Source organism: Scomber scombrus, chromosome 18 (genome assembly GCF_963691925.1).
Source record: "Scomber scombrus chromosome 18, fScoSco1.1, whole genome shotgun sequence".
Taxonomy (NCBI): Eukaryota; Metazoa; Chordata; class Actinopteri; order Scombriformes; family Scombridae; genus Scomber; species Scomber scombrus.
In genome coordinates, this window is record NC_084987.1 from 17,034,428 (window position 1) to 17,050,802 (window position 16,375).

A 16,375-nucleotide genomic window follows, 5' to 3' on the forward strand; every position below is an offset into this window, starting at 1 on the left:
TGTCTGCTTGTGGTTGGAGCCTACAGTGTGTCTGCGTGATTCAGCTCAGCTCCGACTACATACCAGCAAAACTAAAGGAAAATAAATAAAAAGGTACCTGAAAAGGTGAAAAAAGAACTTCCCTTGTTGTAACAGAGGATGTAGAGCAATATTATTATTGACTGAGGGGAGAGGTAGCATTTGTTTGACTATCGATTACTTAAACTAACATCTTATTTCTACATTATAGCCTAAACGACTCCAGATTCTCAGCCTAAGAAGTTGACTCAGCATCACTGAGTCTGAACATAAAACTTCTTGGATATGAATGAAGGGACAAACATAAACAAAGTCAAAGTGTAATAAGAAGTCCAAGGGAATACTAAAAACTGCTTCTGCACACTGCAGGTTAGCATGCTAGACATGTCTCTAATCTGTAATCCCCCTGGAAGAAATTCATTTTGCCCTCCAAACACCCTCCTGTCGGCCCCACCATCCCAGCAGTTCTTCTGGAATACTATTTCAGTCAGCCTTTAAAAGTGTATGTGTTTTTCTCCTGTGACATATATGACCTGCAACCAGAGCAAAACTAATATGGAATCGAGAGGATTGACAGACTGAAAGCCTGATGGATGAGAAAGAGAAACAGAAAAAGACACTCTCCTTCAAGAGACTGTGGCTCAGGAGGCAAGCTCTTAGAACTCAGGAGGGCTTCCAGGACTTTTTATTCAGCTTGTTTTTGCCATCTCAAGTCATTTTGCATCGCAACCAGGCAAGCTGTGTCAGTCATAGTGAATGTAAAGTGTTCCAAGTTGTCTGTGCTTCACATATCTATAACCAAAACTCAACAAACAGAAGCAAACATTTTGGCAAAAATATGTTCTTAAAATGATATAACGCCACAGCAGCTGACAACATTAATGGTTTTATTCTATTAAAATGACCAACAATGATGCTGGCCTTTCAGACTTTTAAGCTGACATAACATTGCATGTTTAGCGAGTAGGAAGGTTCATGAATATGCAAACATGAATTCTAATAAAAACACTGAGCATGTCTGTGGGTGTCTGTTTGCATTGTAGGTGTATACAACAATACACTAAGTGGGATGATAGTCTGTCATGGAGTAATTGATTTATTATCCTGTTTCTCTCTTTTCTCTTTTTCACATTTCTCTATCACAGTGTCTAAATTGTAATTTTCTTGCTCTTAAAAAGTAGATTGCTCTTAAAAAATACTGAGTCCTCTTAGCAGATGGGTTCTAACTGAGCCTCTGCTGAAGTTCAGGTTCAATGTTCAATTTGGCAAAATAGCAATGACTTTGCAGCTTTACCACAAATTTGTATTTCAATCAAATTACAATGAAATGGTCTCACAATGCGCTGTTGTTTTTTCACTTTTAGTTCAACTTTTTTTGGTTAAATTGAGTTTTTTTGGTTCAGGTCAGGGTAAATTGTCTTGATTAGGCTAAGGGCTCAGATGAGGTTGCTCCCTTTTGTACATTTCAGACAAAAAAACAATCAATTTAAGATCAGGCCAAATATGGATGCATTTTGTGGACCCAAACATTGAAACATTGAGCTTGTTTAAGCTGTGGCAAACATTAAACGGCAAACAGATGCTTTAAAATCGTAACATACACACGAAACTAAACTGTACCTAGACAAACAAACACACACTGTCTCTCTGTGAAACTGCAGATGCAGAGCGGGTGACAGAGCTAAAATATTTATACCTAGATCTTAGCTGTCTGAACTAAGAGGGAGAGAGAGAGCAGAGGGAAAGATGGATAAAGAGAGGGAAAGAGAGTAAGATTCAAGAAAAGAGGCAGGCTACAAGAAGGAGGGCAATGGTAAGTGTGTGTGTGTGTGTGTGTGTGTGTGTGTGTGTGTGTGTGTGTGTGTGTGTGTGTGTGTGTGTGTGTGTGTGTGTGTGTGTGTGTGCGTGTGTGTGTGTATGTGTGTGTGTGTGAATACATTTGTGAGTAAGAGGAAAAGCACAGTGATAACAACAGAGAGAGAGAGAGAGTGAGAGACAGAGAAATGAGTGTGCAGCACAGATGCCAAATGAATCTAGGGCAGTTGAGAATAAAAACAAGGCATTATTCCAAAATCCACTTTATATGTGTGTGCAAGTATGTGTGTGTAATTGTATTTCTATATTTGTGTGTATGTGCATGCACGCGTCTGTACGTATGCTGGAAAATATGTAAGCATCCGTCATGTGAATGTAACATGCCAGAGGCAGAAATTCAAGTACACCACAACTTTTTTTTCTCAATCTGTGTGCTTTTTATTCATCAGCCTTTAACAATTACAGTACTCTCTGCATCACACCCACTCTCCTTCCAGCATGTTCTGCCGCTCTCTCACATATCCACAGTGAGATTTTTTTCTTCATCGAACTTGCACGCTGAAGGATTTTGTGCATGTGAGCATGGGTGTGGGTTAATAGGGGTGGGGGGTTGGCACAAAGTAAAGATGATGGCAGATGGTGTTCTTACTTAACACACATACAATACACACACACACAACACACACACACACACACACACACACACACACACACACACACACACACACACACACACACACACACACACACACACACACACACACACACACACACTAAAGACTACCTAAACAGATAAACCCTCATACAGAAAAATTGGCACATACAAAACATAAATGTCAACCCCACTGAGCCACCAGAGGGACACAATTTATGTTATGTGAATATTTTCCAAGGATGGTGGATCATTTCAAGAGGGTTGCTTTTCCAATTTTGATCCTTGGTTCCTTCTACAATTCAATCAGAAATTGATCGTTACCGTACCAATTTTATGCTTAAAATTCATCTTTAATTTTGTATGCTGACATGTTACCATTTAGGATTGTTCACAATATTGCAGAAAACAGTCGACTATGTGTTTCATTCTGCTGCAATTACCTTAACTTCCTATAATAAATTCCTACTTGCACACATTTTCCTTTTTTTCCAGGCAGATTGTGCTTTCTGGTTAAGTTAAACAATTTCCTATTGCAGTGTGCTGAAAGCATGAGTAAATCCTTCTGTATTAATGCACAGTGCATTGCATTCAGATGCTGAAAATAGGACCCATAACAGTAGCAGCTGCATATTGTAGGAGTACTGTCAAGCTCCTTCATCCTCAGGAGATTATTGCATCTAAACACTTCATCGAAGATCAGACTAGTTGAATGAATGTTTCCTCCTACATAGCATCCGCAGCACATGATTGCATGTATGTTGATTGTGGCATGTGTAATGTCTTTTTCGTACTGCTTATTTAGCATTATCTTATTTAGAGGGAAAACTGTAACACTATTAACAAACAAAGATAAGTTGTTTGACTTTGTGAATTGATAAAATTATATTATAATTATATTGTTACAGGAAACTTTACATATTTATATTTATGGTAATGCTGATGTCATAAGAAAACTTGGCTTCATGGGTTTGAATAATTTACCCAGTTTAAATATCATATATATTTAATGACATTTTCAAGCAAACAAATACAGAATGTATCCAGCATGTGATTCTATTTTAGACTGTTACTGCCTTTTCTACATTTAAAGAAATACTGGGGTATATTTAGCTTAGATTTAGCTGTCATTTAATACCAGCATTGCACATGTAGAATGTTAGTAGTTTGTGCATGCGTGTGTATATGGGCCAATGTGAACAAAGAATCATTTGTGTGTGGGTTTGTTTTTGTTTTTTTGTGTTTTTTTTGCAGCTGATACATTTGCATACTGCAGATTTACTTAACAACACAACATCCACATCTTTCTGTACTGTAAGGAGATGCGGGTGTCCATGCACAGCTTACTTTAGCGTGTCACAGCAAAAGAACCAACACCTTCCCTCAAAGATACATGCTTCATTGCACCCCCCTCTTTCTGCTCAAACAGATTTTCCCTGTCAAAAGCATTCTGTCAATGTCAGGTCACGTTGCACCACTTTGTCACTCCAATTACAGTCATAAAGCTCTAAGTTCTGTACTTTTAATGATTTTAAAGCAAATCATTATTTTATGCTGCAATCTTATTTTTAATGCTCTATTATAGTATTTTATTTCTTTCTCTTTCTATGTTTCTGTACTTTGTTTTTATTAATAGTGTGTGTGTGTGTGTGTGGGGGGGGGGGGGGGGTATGTATGTGTTTACTATGATTGGGTTTTATTTTTATTTCTCAAATTCCATGTTTTTTTTTAAATTTGTTCTGTTAAATGTTTGTTTTATGTAAAGCACATTGAGTTGCCACTGTGTATGAAATGCGCTATATAAATAAAACTCCTTGCCTTGCCTTGCCTTGCCTTGCCTTGCCTTGCCTTGCCTTGCCTTGCCTTGCCTTGCCTTGCCTTGCCTTGCCTTGCCTTGCCTTGCCTTGCCTAAGTTTTGAATGTATTAATGGGAGCAAAGGAATACAAAACATTGGCATAACAACTGATGGAGGTCCATTGAGCATTTTTCTTTGGATTCCAATCATTTCCTAAAGGTGGTTATCGACCTCACAATCTTCACTGCCTACTCCCTGGATCCACAGTGGAACATGCTGGGTCAGTTGGCAGTTACAGGCAGGTATTGCCTGTAACTGCCAACTGTACCTGTCACTCAAGGAGTTGTGGTGGTGTTAAAGATGTTTGGTGCACCAACTTCTCATTAGTCACCCTTTATTACTTTCCTTTCTTCTGTCTGATAAATTGTAACATTCTTGTTTCCCTTCTTTGCCATTTTTATATTCCCTCCTCTTTATTCCTTCCTTGATTTCTCCTGCTTCCCAGCCTCTGTCTGCACTCCTTTCACGTCTCATCCTCCCCTGGAAACGAACCCAGCAGACTTTCCCTATCAACACTTTCCATGCCCGGTGAAAGTACAGCTAATGAAACTGCATACAAATTTATCAGACCTGTTGCTACTGTTGCATTTCTGGAACCTTGACAGCGAATTGCTGTCTGCCATGTCTCTCAGTCTCTTGCCCAAGGGGACCTCCCACAGGTTCCTGGCAGTGAATGAGTGACGGGTGTTGTGAAACATGACTGTGGTATTGATTGCACAGAGCACTGCAACAGCTGGTAGGCTGAAAGAGAGCACAGTGCATTATGGCCAAGGATGTGATGTGGAGGAGTGAGCAAGTGTGAATGTCTCCCAAGGGTTATCCCTCTCTGGATCTTTGCATAATCCTTCCTGATGGATACAGAAATCGATTTGGAGGGCGTGGCTGCAGGAAAGGGAGGCCAGGGGAGGTGGAGCTGGTGGGGAGGATCTGAGATTGCCAATTGTGGGGCAGAGAGCTGGCTGCCATGATTCAATGGAATATACACTTAGGATCAGACAAAATATGAAAACACAGTGTAACAACACCCAATTAAACAGCTGTGCAATCAAAGAGTTATTATTGTAAAGATGTTTTGATATTTCTGGTCACAGTAGACTTTGTTTAGCCTCTACTGTCCAGATATGGCAGATTATTGTTTCATATTTTATATTTATATTGAAATAAGGGCACCCTTAAAAAGGAGAGCTTCCTCTTTATGGCCTCCTCCACATTGATAAAGATTTGAATTAATTAATATTCCATATGTATGGAGGAAATGGAGAGGAAGATGAATAATATATAGTTAATGGTCCAATCTGAATTGTTGTTGCTTATTTGCATAATGAATTAAAAGTGTTGAAAAGTTGGCATTTTGTTTATCTAATTTTAATTCTAACATTACTCATGTATGAAAAGACCTTTTACAGTGTCTGTGACATTAGTATCTTGTTTATATTTAGATCACAGATTACACCTTGAAGGTTTAATTTGTATATACAGCATGGAGTTTCTAATAGCAACAAGTCAGTTGTTGATAGTGAAGCTGCATGTGATTAAGTGATTTAGTGAGAGAGATAATAAACGACAAAACCAGTCAGAGAGTCAGCTAAGCAGCCAGTCACCCTCTCACTATTAGTCCATCAGTAACCATTACACTAAAAAAAGCACCAACTCCACACGACTATTGCATGCCTGTTCAATTATACATATATGCTGTCAGCTACATATTTCTCAAAAGGTGTGGAATGCATTAATAAACAAATGCATTTCACTGGCTTATATTCGATTATGGAACATCTTCAGCATGTATTGTCGGGGCATAATCAATCAACCACATCAGACATCCTATTGTAAGGTGAATTAATTTGGCCACTAAGTGTCTTGGCCTCTCAGTGCACCAAGGTCAGGGAAATATAATGGCACTAATGGCTTGCTTTATTAACTATTCAATAACTACTCAAGCTTCTGCCCACCTGGCTCGCGATTGGCCCAGACAATTAATAGAATGGAAGTTAACGCTTGAACTGAGAAGAGAGACCAATCCTAGATTGTTAAAAGTGTCATGCCAAGTTATTTCAATCATCCATCAGTCTAAATTATACTGGACTCATATAACTTTTGGCAGCATTATGTCTCGCTCTTGTTTTCTTTAATGTGTCCTGATTATATGTTGTTGTGATAATATAGTATTCCATGGGCTTCTTACTATCTGTTTTATACACCAAAGCAAATACCACAGTCTCAGTTTGCATGACTTTCACACAAGAGAAGTAAGCGAAAAGAAAATAGCACTTCAGGTTTCTTCCAGTGTAATATCCATCACCTCTCGAGAGCAACCCCAACAGACGGGAGCTATGGATTCCCTGAATTATGGTTAACATGGTTCAATAGTATTCTGATGAACTGAAGATTACATAGCAGGAAGGCAGCAGGTTTGGTAGGTGGGTGGTCATTATTCAGGTCTCCCAGGCCTGCCTCCCCTACTGATTTCCTTTCCCCTTTTTTCCTGGTAAACCACTGATCTGTGATTGCAATTGATTGGAGACTGCTCATCAGTCCTCCAAGGGCAACATCAGGAATCATCGATATTAGGAGGAAATGCATTGAGGGAGATAAGCTGAATGGGACAAATGAATGCAGGGGTGGAGAGAGGATGTGTGCAGACCAGAGGAATGTAATAAAAGAGGAGATAATAATGTGGGGCATGGTAGGTTGATACAGATTCTTATGTATTTCAAACTAATTCAAGTGGGTGTGGCCGGTGATTGATGGTGCCAGGCTTCTGGGAAAGGCCTGTAGGAGAGGTTTTCTCTATTGATCATAGAGAAAGCAAATTTACTACACTGTATGAAAAAGAATCCTCCTACTTAGCAGGCCAATACACCCCTCTGTCATTTTGAGCTGCAGCTGATAGAGCACTTATTAACTATTGATCAGCCACTGACTAAAGAAGCAGCGCTGTCCTATTGACATTCATGTCTTTAGTTTAAGACTAGCATCAATTGACTGTATAGCAGATCCCTTGAAATTCAAATTGAATTAAATACATCTTTCTCCAAGCTATAGAAATAACTGGTATGACACTCATTGTAATTTACTTATACCTTACTGCTTTTCATTGTTAATCTGAAATGTGATGACTTATGATTATGTAAGTACTGCCATTTTAATTAGGTGTGTTTTGTTTTCATAGTTTGCTTGTTTATTTGCAAACATGCAACAGATAGTTTACATCAATGATAAGTAGTAAAGTAAGTGAATTGTTTTTTATTAGACTGTACCCTATTAAGAGTGAACATACGTAAACACAATAAGTATACCATGATAAACCTTCATATATGTTATCAATCCAGTGACTCTGCTGCACGCCTCCTCACCGGTACCCGCTCCAGAGAACACATCACACCTGTCCTCCGTGAACTTCACTGGCTTCCAATCAAACACAGAATCAACTTTAAAATCCTCCTCACCACCTACAAGGCCCTCAACAACTTAGCACCCCCCTACCTTGCTGACCTCCTTCATCACCACGCCCCCTCCCGATCCCTCAGGTCCGTCTCTGCCAACCTGCTACAAGTCCCCCGGACTAAGTGCCGGACCTGGGGTGATCGGGCCTTCTCTGTTGCTGCCCCCATCCTATGGAATTCACTCCCCCCTCACATCAAAATCTCCCCAACCCTCTCCTCTTTCAAATCTGCACTAAAAACACACCTTTTCATACTAGCCTTCAACTCCTAGCTCCCACTGGACTCGTCATGTTTTAACCTTTGTTTTTGTCTTCTTTTGTTTGTTTGTTTTTTAACCTTTTATAACTTATAAACATTTGTTTCATAGTTTTAAATAGGGAAATAGGGAAATTGTAAAGCGTCTTTGAGCACCGCATAAAGCGCTATATAAGTTTGATTTATTATTATCTATAATTTTATCATCCTGTATTTCCATGCTGTATTTATGGTATTTTGCTTTCTTAGTGTATTCTGTACACACAACATCTATTGCATGTCTGTCCATCCTCTGTAACTTTCTTCCATTTTTTCTCCATTAAAGGATTTTTCCTTATTTGAGGATAGAGGATGTTATATAAGATCAAATTTAGTGACTTGACTTGACTTGTCAGCTTTCTTTACTCGAATCATAATTCCTCTACAAACATTTCCCGTTGTCATTGTTTAATCACCAAAGTAAGCAGGCAAATCGACTGTATTTTGATTATGCAGGCAGATCATCTTCAAGTATACGTCTGCTTCAACCTCCCCAACATGTTGAGCTTACAGCCCACCAAAGCCCCGTTTTACGCTTGGTCAGCACAATGCGCTGTCCGTGGTGCTGAAGTACTGCACTCCTGCTGTTTCCTTCACAAATACTGTATGTGTTGATGAACAAAAAGGGACAATATCACTCCCCCAAACAAGCAGCTTTAACTGCCTACAGACACAGTCGATTAACGTAGTGACTGGCAATGTCTAAATATTGTTCACAGTGGCTGCCTTGTACTTGTGCCTGCAGTCCAAAACGTGTGGGCGACGGAATCTGTGTGGTCTCTCGGTCAGTAGCCGGACACTGTTGCTGCTGTTGGCAGGAAATCTCTCTCTCTCTCTCTCTCTCTCTCTCTCTTCCCCCCCCCCCCCCCCCCCCCCCCCCCCGCCCCTCTCTCTCTCTGTCTGTCTCTCTCTCTCTCTCTTTCTCTCTTTTTAAAATCACTCACTCATACAGGGAGACTGAAAGCAACTGACACCGAAGCCCTCATTGCAGGTAAAGTGTGGCGCCTGTGGTGCGACCGAGTAGTCAACACTGCTGGAAAGCTGGGCCATTCACCCCCAAAAACACAAGCTAGCACACACACACACACACACACACACACACACACACACACACACACACGCACGCACACACACACACACACACACACACACACACACACACACACACACACACACAAGCGCAGACACACGCCGCCAGTTTTATCCCCTGCGTGATTCCTCCCTCGATATTAAATCCCTTCTCGCACATCTGTCCATGGCGCGTACTCTGCCCGTGCATTCTACCCCCGCAGAACCCAGCATAAATACCAGCCTGGCTTCATGTGACACTTTGAATCAATAGCCACAGATTTTAACCACTTCTGTTTAGCGTTTAAACCCGCACACGCTGAATATCGCGTTGTGATATACAGCAACAACTGTAGCAAAAAGGGAAACATGTAATACCCGCCAAATAAAATCTTAGTCCATATTATTCAATATCACAAATCTGCTCTAGGCACACACTTAATGCAAGCCCCTAAACAGGTTTCAAAACCAACCATATGAGCTTCTGTTGCACCAAGAAGACTCAATACAGCAGAGCGTTGGAGTCTTTAGTGCAGGTGCATGTTCACTCTGCCGTCGCTTGCATCCATCGCATATAATTCATCATAACAAGGGCACATACATTAAAATAAAGAAATGAATCTAAATCTTAAAATGAAAGCGTGCATTTTGGTACAATACCTTTACTTATTTCCGTTCCAAATTATGCGTCCGTTGGCTGAAGCAAATATATATTTTTTTCATCCACTGCTAACGTCGCAGGCTCAGCAGCACGGCGGGAGAGGATGACAGAGAGAGAGAGAGAGAGAGAGAGAGAGAGAGAGAGAGAGAGAGAGAGAGAGAGAGAGAGAGAGAGAGAGAGAGAGAGAGAATGCACAGACCTCTGCGTAGAGTAATACAGTTGAACTGCAGTGGGCATCTGCCTCTACAGCTGGCTTTTTCTTTTTTGTCAGTGAAGTTACTACCTGCAGATTCAGTTTGAGGCAGCACATACCTTTATTTACTGATGACATATTAAAAATAGGAAACAGAAGGGCCCTATTGATATCATATTGAATAAATAATAAAATCAGATTGAGGCGAAAAAGCCAAGCATGTAGTTTACAATCAACCTCATTAGCCTGAACAGATTCTGTTGTAAAAACGTGTTAAAGGGTGGGAGGGAGAGGAGGAAATGAAAGAATGATCTATTCTAACTTGACAGATTCAGTCACATCAACAAACAAAGAAGTTAATCACATTGACTAAAATGATCTGCGCAAAAAGCAACACCTGATGTAATAGCATTAAAAAGATTTGGGGTATTATTCTTGGTTACAATGAAAGATTTATTAATTGATGTATTGTTTCAATCTTACAATTAAATTTAGGATGATCAGAAGCCATATTTGTCCCCATTTATCAACATTAACATGTGTAGCTCTATTAAGAATGAAAGAAGTCTCCAGCAGTTTGTGAATCAAACGGTGGGAAAAAAAACCCAGAGCTTGGAGTGAGAAAGCTCTGATGATGTTCTGCATGCACATGTAGGCAGCAGGGAGGTTGATCCCACCTGCTTCACATGAAAGAATATGTTGTAGGTGTGATCGTACTCAATTAACACTCTTCCCCTCCCCATTTCTCGCTTTTTTTCTCTCTTCTGGTTCTTCTCACTCACAAATGCGAGTGAAAGTGGACACATGCAAACACACGTGTATACTTCAGCTCATTAACTCACTTGCTCTCCATCTCTGTCTTTTTTCTCTGTCAGTGGAGGACTATTAGCTCCAGAGAATGCTGCAATACTGAGACTCTCATTAGTATTTTCTCATTACCAGTGACTGTCGTGTTAAGCTATAGCACAATGGCTTGTCTTGGCATGATGCTTAACAAATTTGTTATCTTTTGCTGCTATTGGGAGGATGTGTAGTCCTGTGTAATGAGCAATTTAATGCCTATGCTTCCATATACAATAGTACATTGTATACTCGAAGAAAAAATACAGCTATGACAAGAAGGCATAACAATGTATTTTGCGTTAGAAATCATTTCTTAATGCTGACAGCTTTATTCCATGTAATCTTGTTTTAACCTCCACAAAGCTGAGTTGTGGCCTTGCCTTCAAAAGTACTAACTTGGAAAATCCTGCTGTGATAATCCTGACTGCTCTTGGTCAGCCATGATCTACTAATTTCCCAAGACTGCATTCATCTGCTGAATGTGATCTAGGGAAATCAGAAGAGCAGAAGGCCAAAATTGGATCAAGGCATAGGGGAACGAGGGGGGAGACTGCGTTCCTGACTCACCCTCCATTAGCCCCAACTGCATGGCTTAGAAGTTTCTGTTTCATCTTTACCTTTGCACATCAGTGTGTGGCCCCAAACTAAGTGATCAAGCTGTGTGGAACAGCTGATCAGGAAGAAACACAAGAGGACAGGATTGGAGAAGATACAGCATAATATGAAAAACACTGAGGAAAACAGATAAAGAATGTCATGAACAGGAAATATTATGTAACTCAAGTTATTGGTTTTTGAGGTATTTTCTTATGAAATTTGACCTGATGGTGGCTCTAGATGAAAGTTCAGTTGTGTCACGACATTCAATAGAAATTCTCTAGAATATCTGTCCTAAATACCATAGGACTATGGCCAGTGGTTGTTGTGGAATAAAAATGTAGGGGAGACACAAATACAGACTGTTTGGCCTAGTCATTGGCTCAATAAGAAGGGAAAGGGATGAATCACATTTGGTCTGACCACAAAATGTCAGATTTCAGGCTTGTGCTGATTCTCATACCTCAAAATGTTGGCTGGTCTGACTGCATTTCTTAACAGCCTCTTTCGATTGTGGAGTCATAAATAATTCTTTCCCAACTTCACTTTCACGTACTTTGAGGCACGGTACTCTTTTTCTGTCAGCCAAATAGTTAATAGCTACTCTTATATTCTCCAGTTACTGCCAGGGACTTTAATTTTGGATCCTTTTTGTGAGGTTAACTATTACAGTGAAGACAAGTAGAGTTGTCATCAAGCCACTACTTACTGCACAGTTTTTCAGGCCCTGACACTCGCTGCTACATTAATGAGTCTAATTTCATTTCTTTTCAGCTGGGTGCATTCCACTCTACACTTTACTACTTTATTTTTTATTCATAATTTTCTTGTGTTGGTGCACCTTGTCAGCTCGATCTACTCATGTATTTCCTCTACTCAGAGCCTCTTTGGAGGTGTTGCCTTGATCCACGCAGACTTGCCTCTATAGTAGGTGGGTCAAGGCCTGCACTTTGTTCCACTTACCAAAGATTATTGTTATGTTTAAGTGCTAAAACAGATGAATTTATTTGTGTTACAGTCCACTTGAAGGAGATTTTGCTTTTTTAAGTGTTGTCTTTAGAAATTGTTATAATCAGCTCCAGCCTAACTTTAAACCATATTCATTACTGACTGGGCTAAATAGAGGACACATCCCTTTCCCACAGTGCAAATACCTAGTTTTTCTGCCTTTATTATGATAATCTCAAACACCACTTACATGTATGTGTGTTTGGCCCATTATTGTGGTTGCCGTATGACAAACAGCTACTCTGAATTAGAATAATGTCATTGGCATTAAATGCAGTATATGTGTCAACTTATTTATGTTCCTATTCGATTAAACTGGCTCTTATCATATCTGTTAGTTGAATAAAATATCATAACTTGACCCCGAAAAAAAGTTGTCACAGCTGCTGTCTCAGTTCCACCTATGCTCCTGACACCTTTCTGGCATCAATGACCTTTGGCTGATGTCTACATCTTTTGACAAACTCTGACGCATACGCGACATATTCACTTTAGATTTCAGGATTGTTTACCAGAGGAGGTATCTCAGCTGACTGGTCTCACGACTCAAGCGCTGCAAGTGTGTTTCCTTGGCAACCAAGTGTAGTATTGAGGATAGGAACAAAGAGAGTGAGAGAGGGAGAGACACTGAAGCCTACCCTGAGCGCTGTGTTCTCTCATTTTTCTCGTCCACCTGCCCCGTCGTTTCTTGCAAGGGTGGCCGTAGCTTAAATATCATGTCAGAGCAGTGGTGGTGTGAGTGACTCTAACATTTATGTTAGGCACTTCAAAATTTGTCTTGACAAAATTTGGGGTTGTGCAACTCTGCTCTCAATCCATTAATATGATTGCCTTTCACAGCTCTAGCTCAGCAAAGATGCACACATTATTGATTTTTAGAACAAATTTGCTGGTCTGTAGCTCTTTAGAAATACTTTGAAATCATTCAGCACCAAATGAACAAAGACATGGCTTCTACAAAGAGACTAAATACAATCCAGTAGAATCGCCTCTCATTTGTAGTCATGATAGATGTTGTTTACCAAGTGAGACAGAATTCTCTGAAGTAATTTTTTGAGCTGAAGTATTTCTAGGAACACATAAGAAAGCAGATTTGTAAGTTTATCCGTTTTGGCGCATGCCTATGAAAAACAGTATTTAAGACACTCTGAATAAATGGTTGTAGGCAGGGTTTTAGAGTGTGAATGCTGACCATGTCATCAGTGGCCTCATGCCTGGACAGCCGTACAGAGATGAGGGCATCATCACTAAACTCAACTGGGATGCAATCAGTACTCAAGCAGACAGAACGCAGAGTTCCAGCTGATCCTTACAGACGCTGTGCATCATTAAGCAGGAATCTGAATGCACAAAGTTCCTCTTTGCACATTCACAAACATGCATCCAAATACAATCACTCACACACACACACATACACACACACACACACACACACACACACACACACACACACACACACACACACACACACACACACACACACACACACACACACACACACGTACACACAATACAAAAATGTTTCAGAAGGTTGTACATTTATAATATCACATTGTTGAATTGCAAATACAAATACAAATATTTGTGCATACAGCAGATTAATATGTAGACTTTTAACACTGCACTGGCTAGTTGCTGAAAAGAGCACATCTTTGTTAAAGGAAATGCACCCATTGGCATACAATATTATTTGCATATAAGATAAGTTCAAGGTGGTGAAATGCAAGGGATATCTCACCGTTCATTCCCTGCATTAATGATTAACCAGTGAATAAAACAACATTGGAAAGCAAGTTCAGACTCTCTGTTCTTGGCAGGAGAAATATAAAAATATATTTTGCCTGGAATTCGGTGATGTTAAGCCAAAATTAGAGCTGAAAACAGCAGCAGAGAGTAGCAACTATGCTAGTAGGTACTGTTCAGATCAGGAGCTGTTGTTTAAGGAACATGAAGAACCAAGATCTGTCACAAACCCACTCAGTTAAAAATACAATCAGTAAAATATGGCTCTTTTATAACATCTAGTGGCAGTCATAGGAATTTACACCAACATCACCAACTAAGTTGCATGCTTTACTCTACAGTATTTTTGGTTTTACCTTAAAATTTCAAGCCCAGTGGCAATTTATACCGTTCTTTAAAGACACAAGGCTGCTGAAACATTATTAATAACACAGCCAATAACTATGAGGGGCCGTTTAGGAAATAATTCATAGTTGCTCTCACATGTTACATCATACTCTCTTACAAACACTAGTATAGTCACGCACACATACTATCATACTCTCTCACATACACTACTATAGTCACACACACTTACTACTATAGTTACACACACACACACACACTTACTATCATACTCTCTCACATACACTACTATAGTCACACACACTTACTATCATACTCTCTCACATACACTACTATAGTCACACACACTTACTATCATACAATACCTTACTTTGAGATAAGAAAATCAAATGTTGTTAAGTGTTTCGAGGTCCACGCTTATAACTAAGGGAGATTTATTATTATTATTATTATTATTATTATTATTATTATTATTATTATTGTTATTATTATTATTATTATTATTACTATTATTGTTAATATTATCACAAACCTAATCACATACATTTTAGCTACAACCAGTTACTTGCACTGTGTAACACCTACAGTGCCAGCTCTGCATCTGTATTTATGTTTTCCAGAGTTACAAAGTCCATATACTCCCCCATGGTCCATTCAGGATTTAGACAAACTAAATCAGGTGTAGGTAGTTAATGGGCATTCCTTATATTTACACTGAGCTGAGGTTTTTTTTTTTCCAGTTTAGAGATATTAAAATCTAAGCAGCCCTTTAGGTAACAAATGAGTGGTTGGCACTGTTGGTTATTTTTAATGGAGAGCCTTTAAAATATTAAGTTTGCCCTTTATTGTGTAATAGGCTGTGTTCAGTTGTAATCAAGATCACTGTCTTTGGCCACTCAAAAACAGACTTATGCATAGCCAAGTGTGGTTAATTGTGTGGATTAAGGCCAAGTTGTAGTTGATGAAGCAGTGGAAGAGAAGAGACGACATTATTATTCCTTCTCTTTGCCCAAATTTCCACAGGGGATTTCAGCAGCTTCTATAATATGCGACTTCAGTCACTCCAGTGTGATTCTGTCCAGTAATTGGTCAGTCCTCATTATCTTCTAAAGTGGATAAGACTGAGAAGTGTCATCAGGCTTTACAGCCACCAGCTATTTCCCATGACACAAGAACTTACAGTATAAAGAGGATGCAGGGGATTTCCCCTCAATCTTTTCTAATACTAGCATTCCTGTCCTGATGAATTATATTCTCCACACCTTCTTCATTTCATAAAAAAAGTGTAAACCAACCAGCATGACTACAAAAAACACCCAATACTTTCTTTGGCACATGAAGATACAGTTCAAAAGGAAACAATGGATTTCACACCACCCAATTTTATTTAAATTATCTTGAAAATTAGGCTTCTTCCCATATGTAGCATTGTATGTGATTACACACCACAGCCATGAAGCAAACCTCTGCACCGCACTGTTTCAAATCATGCAATCTTAAACGCTGCTACAAGTGGTGCCTGGATCAGAAATATAAATACACTTTATAGACAAAGTGAAAGATTACTTTCCAACTCTGAGAATAAACAAGGATACACATTGATTTGTGTGGTGCTTCATTTCTGATGTGGATTTAGAACTCCCACTTAAATAATTAATACATTTTTCACTTAAATCAAATTTGGTTTTGACACTCTATAGTGACTAATTCCACCACAACCATTCCATCAATAATATAACATTTGCTGGTCTTATCATGAGCATATATGTAATTTATGAGCACAGGCAAAGAGCAACAGAAATGCAGATGTCAGCAATAGAAAATCCTAAGAACTTT